Here is a 6,614-nt window from a genome sequence, read left to right as displayed (position 1 = left end):
TCTATATAATGCCATTGAATTCAGGTATAGCCCGACGTGGAAGTTGGGATCTGACTTACCATCATATATTTGGAACCTCGGCATACTGAATCTCTTTGGTGCTTGAAATTTGTCCAGTTCCACCGAGAACGGTGTCTTCGGCGTAACCGGGGAAGTTACCTCGGCTTCAGCATTCTGTTGTTTCCTCTTGAGGTAATCTCTTATGTCTTCTTTACTCCTCCCTGGAGCTCGGCTATCTTTGGACTTCAATCTTTTTGGCACACTACTTTCAGCCTCGTGGTGGGCTCGTTTTGATCTCTCTCCATGTGTTGTGTCGAAGCAAAGCGCCTGCCCTTGAACATGCCGATATTCTTTGGGTTCTGGGTCCTTCGAGTGATACGTCCTTCGGGACTCTTCTCGTCTCGGCTCCTCTCGTCCGCCTTCCCTAGAAGGTCGGTGAGAGTGCCTTCCGCTCCTGGTGTGTTGAGGGACTTCGGGGATTGTTCTTCTTCCTCCATTCTGGGTGTTAGTTGCAGGCATCGGCGTATCCTGTAGCGGATATGGTGGCTGCATGACATTGTTTTGCATCATGAAGTTGACCACTGACTGTAGGTCCGCCAACTTGTTTGCCAAGTCTTTTACTTCCTCATCCCTCCGTAGGCACCTATCCCTCCATACCTGAAGGTTATCTTCGTTATAGTATTTGCCTTGGTCTGTCCTCTTTGAAGCGTCGCCCTCCTGGCCGACGTCTTTTTCACCGTGGCCTTGGTCATGAGTTTCCGCATTATGGTTGTCTCCTTCAACGTCAAGGTCAATTGGTCTGCCACTCCCAGCAGGAGTGTCGCCCCCAATGTTTTCCTTCTGTCCGTTACTGGCCATCTATTCTTCTAAGATTCCCACAGACGGCGCCAAATTGTGTGGGTGATTTTCTGACCACACTGCCCGCCTAGTAACCAGCTGGAGAGCACCGGCAGAATAGATGGCTTCAGCAAACCTGTAACAGAAAGAAAAGGCTCTGGTGGTGGCTCTTCCACCCGGGGGCACTCCGACGATCAAGTCAGTATATCTCTCAAAGATAATCAAGTGCTAAACTCACAAGCTTAAGCATAAAACTGCATACCTTAGACCCACGGGGGTGCCTATCTTTTATAGCCAACTCAATCTTAGTCCCACTAGAAGCCTGACTTCTATGGACTCCCATTCAGTGCTTACTTTGGATTTCTCAAGAGATAAAGATAAACTCCCTAAAAGCTTTATCCTTATCTTAGCAAAGTCTTCTCTTTACTTTAGAATTCTTGCCCCTTATCCATTATCCGCTTATCTCGGATTCCGATATCTTCGGAGGAAACCTCGGCCTAGCCGAGATAACCTCGGCGTCACGACCAGGACACGTGGCACCTCGGCTGACACGTCGGCGTCACCTTGCCACGTGTTGGTATTCAGAAAATACATCTCAACAAAGTTGTATTTTGAGTTTGTGAGTTTTGAAATTATGATTTGAGTGTAGAAAATTTATTTGGTTATGAGTTGTAAAAAGAGTTTGAATTGAGTGATGTGACATATAATATTAAAAATTGAGTGTTTTGAAAAGTGAGTGTGGAATTAATTTTCTAAAACTATAACCAAACAACACACTTAAATTAAGGGGTAGAATTAAACTTTAAAAACTCTACCAAACAGAGGGCGAGCTGGTTTTGATCAATTATGTTACCATGTGGATGATCACATCTATGAACCTAAACTTGTTCATGGAAAAAGTTTCCAAACCCTTATTTTAAAATTATTAAATTTTTTTAATTTTAAACAATTAAGAAAATTTTCGTTAGTTAGCTTTCATTAAATTTTTATTTTACCATCCCACATTGAAAAAAGAAAGAAAAAAGTGAATTATTTCACTTACATAAAGTGAATCTTCTACTCACATTTGTATAAGCAAAATGAGATTTTTAGTGAGAAACTCTGTAATAGCTTTCATTTAACTTTTATTTTGCAATCTCACATAGACGTTTTGATTTTACAAATAATTTTGTATGAAATTTTAAAACTCTCATAATATTTAATTTAAAAATAATTATAACCCCACATCAAGAAAAGAAAGAAAAAGTGAGTCGTTTCATTTATATAAAGTGTTATAATCCCACGTCGAGAAAAGAAAGAAAAAGTGTGTTATTTCACTTATATAAAATAAATCTTATAAAGGGGGTTTTAAGGGAAAAGTCTTCTAAAAACTCTAAACCCTTATTTTAAATTTATTGAATTTTCTTAATTTTAAACAATTAAGAAAATTCTCATTAGCTAACTTCTTTTTACCTTTTATTTTACAATTTCAAATCGAGAAAAAAAGCAAAAAAGTGAGCTGTTTCATTTACATAAAATGAATATTATGCTCCAATTTATATAAATTATTGATTTTTTTTTTAATTTTAAACAATTAAGAAAATCTCCATTGGTTAGCTTTCATTTACAATCTCATATCAGAAAAAGAAAGAAAAAGTGAATTATTTTTCTTATATAAAGTGAATTTTATACTCCCATTTAACTTAGTGAGAAGCCCTATAATTAATACCAATTTTTTTATTTTTTTATTTTCTTAATTTTAAACAATTAAGAAAATGTCTATTGATTAGTTTGCGTTTAACTTTTATTTTACAATCCCACATGTTTTGATTTTAAAATAATTTTGTATGAGATTTTGAAACTCTCATAATATTTAAATTTAAAATAATGGGTAAATTACACTCATCTCCCCTGAGATTTCTGACAAATACATGGACATCCCCTGTAGTTTCAATAATTACAGTAACCTCTCCTACTTTACCTAATATTGTACATATTCCCCCAATCCGTCAATTATACATAAACGACGTTACTTTTGTATACAAAATGACCATATTACCCTTTTATTTGAGTTTGAAAAGATGAAAATACCCTTCGATTATAGTATTCAACTTTATTTTTAATTTTAATTTTAATTTTTTGTTCTCTCTCATCTCATCTCATCTCATCTCATCTCATCTCCCAATCCCAACTTCACTCTGGTTTCGAATTGCAACAACAGTGTAATTTGAATTCTCTAAATCACTCTCATTGTTCCTAGGCACTACCTGAAGCTCCACCGAACCAGAATCAGAAAACCCACCAACCACAGTTGGCCGAGCCTCGTACACCAATGCCGAAAGCTCCTCGTCCCGATTTGAAGCCAATTTCACCAAGATCTTCAAAAGCCCTCCAGGAGCCAAAACTGCAACCAAATCATACAAAGCAAGTGCAATTAGCAAAACCCAAGTGGTCCATTCAACCAAATTGATAAACCAAGCCGCCATAATAATCCCCAAAGTAACCATAAACCCTTGTTTCTAGAAAATGGGTATAGCACGAGAGAACACAGAGAGAACACCCACAACAGTGAAATTGAGAAGCAAGACAAAACAAGTGATGGAATCAATTGGGATTGAGAAATGTTGGATGATGGAGAGGAAGATTGAGCAACCTATTGCGGCGAGGACGAAGAAGGCGGAGAAGCGAGTGTAATTCTTGAGGAAATTGGTGAAATTGTAGTAGTAAAGGAGGACGAGGAGGAAAGTGACAATAGAGATGATGATGATGAAGACTAGGGCGTTGAGAAGAGCGCCTTCGAGTTTCTAGGTAGCGGAGTTGAAGGGGGTTTCGAGGTAGACCAGATTAGTGGCGGTACGAATGGGTGCGGTAACGATAGAGGAGGAGGATGAGGATGAGGAGAGGGAGTAGACTAGGAGGACGACTAAGAGCATGCAGATCGAGACTGGGGCCATGACTCCAATGATTTCGAGTTCGATGGATTCGAGAATGCTTCCGTTCATTGGAGGGTTTTAGGTTGGGAAATTTAGTCGAATGAGTGATGTAAGGGTTTCAGGGGGTGAGGGTTAGGGATTGAGGGTGGGAAGAAAGAGAGAGAGAGGGCAATTTAGGAGACATTTTTGAAGATTTGAGAGAGAGAGAGAGAGAGAGTAATGAAGTTAGCAGTCACAAAATGAAGTCAAAGGAAACTACCCACTATTTTCTCAGAAAATACACTATTCCGGACATAGATAGGTTGAGGACACTTGAGGGCATTATGAACATTTTAATGTTCGGCTTTGATGCCATCAGCTTTTTCTGTGAAATAAATAAACAGAAGTCAACAGAAGGGGGAATCTTGACATTGTCAGGTAAAGTTGAGGAGGTTACTGTAATTATTCAAATCACCGGGGAGGTTCCTGTATTTGTCAGAAACCTCAGGGGAGGTAAATGTAATTTATCCTAAAATAATTACAACCCTACATCGAAAAAAGAAAGAAAAAAAAAAGAAAGTTGTTTCACTTATATAAAGTGAATATTATATTCTCATTTAATATTATAACTTTGTGCATGTTTCAGTTCAAGATGGTTTAAATTTTAAAATAAAATTTAAAGGTTTTAATTAATTAATTTTATTGTAAATTGGTTAGTCTTGTGACTTAGCTGATTAGGCTGAATCATTTTCGGTTTGATTGATTCACTGGTTTAACCACAGTTTTAATTGTTTTATCAAAATATATTGCTTAGATTTGTTTGATTTGAAATAAACTAAGATTGACCTTATTATAAATTAAACGACTGAAATTGTTTGATTAGAAATGAACTTCCCGTCCAAACAACTATTAACTTTTATTTTACAATCCCACATTAGCAAAATGAGAAAAAAATGAGTTATTTCACTATATAAATCTTATACTCTTATTTAATATTGTAGTGTTGGTCTATTTGATACATTTTATTATAAATTAAAAATTGATAATAAAAAAATACAAACTGAAAACACCTCTACCTCAACTTCTGATTTCTAAAAAAAAATACAATTTTTAAATTATTTTTTTCATTTTATTTAAATTATTTCTGCCTAATCTATACTATATATTAAAGGAAAAATTAGTGAAACATCCCTCTCTACCTTTGTGTAGTAGGAAAGGTCCAAGATATGCTTTTTTATTAGCTAAAGTCCTTTGACATTTTCACAAACAAAATTTATCTGATTTCACAGAGAAAATTTCTCTATGAAAATTGAAATTTCTCTAAGTCGAGGCGACATTTCTCTTAGTCCAATTTTCTCTGTGAAAATATTGAAAGACTTTAACTATTATGAAAATATTATATATCTTTTATCTTATAAAATTTTAATATTAGGGATCTTAAAAAAAATCTCCAATATTAAGCACTCATTTGAGAAGTTGGGTTGTGGTTAGTTGGAGCTAAAATAATCACAAAAAGATAAAATAAGTTTTTTAGCTCAATAAGATAAAATGTCACATCCACATCATAATCATTTTATTTTTTCTCTCACAAAATTCAAAAAAGTCAAAAAGTTCATCACAAACGAGACTTTTTAACCCCAAGCTAAAATAACAAAAAACTAAAGATTAATCCACATCCCAAACGAATTCTAAATAGATTTTGGCTGTGTTTGAGATATGAGTAAGCGTTTTGGCTTTTTGGCTCTAGGGCTAAAAAGTTTCGTTTGGGATGAATTTTTTGACTTTTGTGAGAGAAAAAATAAAATGATTATGATTTGAATGTAACATTTTATTTTATTGACTTTTTAACTTATTTTGTCTTTTTTGTGGTTAAAATAGCCAAAAACACCCATGCCCAAACATAGCATTTATTTTCTGTGTTATTTTAGGAAGATGGTTAAAAACTGACTTTTTTAGTTTTTTTTTGAAAAATCGTATAAATAATGTAAGAGATGATATGACCCAAAATAAATTAAAAGTTAAAAAATGACTTTTAAGGGTTCATTTGGGAAAAAAAGCCTGTGGCTTTTTCGCTATTTTAGCCATAAAAAAATAAAATAAGTTTTTAAACTTAATATGATAAAATATCACATTCTACCCATAATCGTTCTATTTTTTCTCTTACAAAAGTCAAAAAGCCCATCCTACAAGCTAAAATAATAAAAAAAAATCAAAAAGTCAAAAAATCAACCCACATCTCAAACGAACCCTAACTAGCTTTCCAAAATATTTTGTGAGTGTTTGGAAAGTTACTATTTTAATAGGCTAAAATTTTTGTATTTGAAAAGATGATTGGATTTTTTTTATAGTTAAATGTGATATTTATAAAAAAAAATATAAAATAATTATAAATTTAATGTGATATTTTATCTTATTAACTATTTAAATTTATTTTATGTTTTATAAACACCCTTTTTGTGCACAAGATGTATGTTTTATAAGCATCCTTTTTGTGCACAAGATGTATGTTTGTCGAGGAGAGAGCATGAACCAACAATTGCTCAAAAATTGGCTTATAGAAGGCAACTTCAAATTGACTTGCGATAACACTGTCACTCTCTAACACGCACATGACACCAATACAATCTAACACAGCACAAACTCAATCCAACGGTTCCACATGAGAGCATGTATGGGTTGCTTTTGTTGGACAATTCTCTCTCTCTCTCTCCCCGAGCCAAAAACAATATTTATACAGTTTATTTTAGAAAAAATTGGCCTAAGCTCCCTCCTCTACTTTTGATAGGAGGAGAGGTCCAAAATAATATGTTTTGATGGCTAAGATCTCTCATATTTATTTTAGGTTGTAAAGTACCTAAATTACCCTTCTTTTATAACATAAATTTG

General features: G+C 34.3%; 1 pseudogene; it reads right to left on the bottom strand.

The window, feature by feature from the left end:
• Positions 1-2,990: 2,990 nt before the first annotated feature.
• Positions 2,991-3,818, bottom strand: LOC145805252 (presenilin-like protein At1g08700 pseudogene; annotated as a pseudogene).
• Between the last annotated feature and the right edge of the window lie 2,796 nt (positions 3,819-6,614).

Source organism: Camellia sinensis, chromosome 13, assembly GCF_055761805.1.
Source record: "Camellia sinensis isolate YWXY chromosome 13, ASM5576180v1, whole genome shotgun sequence".
Lineage (NCBI taxonomy): Eukaryota > Viridiplantae > Streptophyta > Magnoliopsida > Ericales > Theaceae > Camellia > Camellia sinensis.
This window is presented reverse-complemented; position numbering and strand designations above follow the sequence as displayed.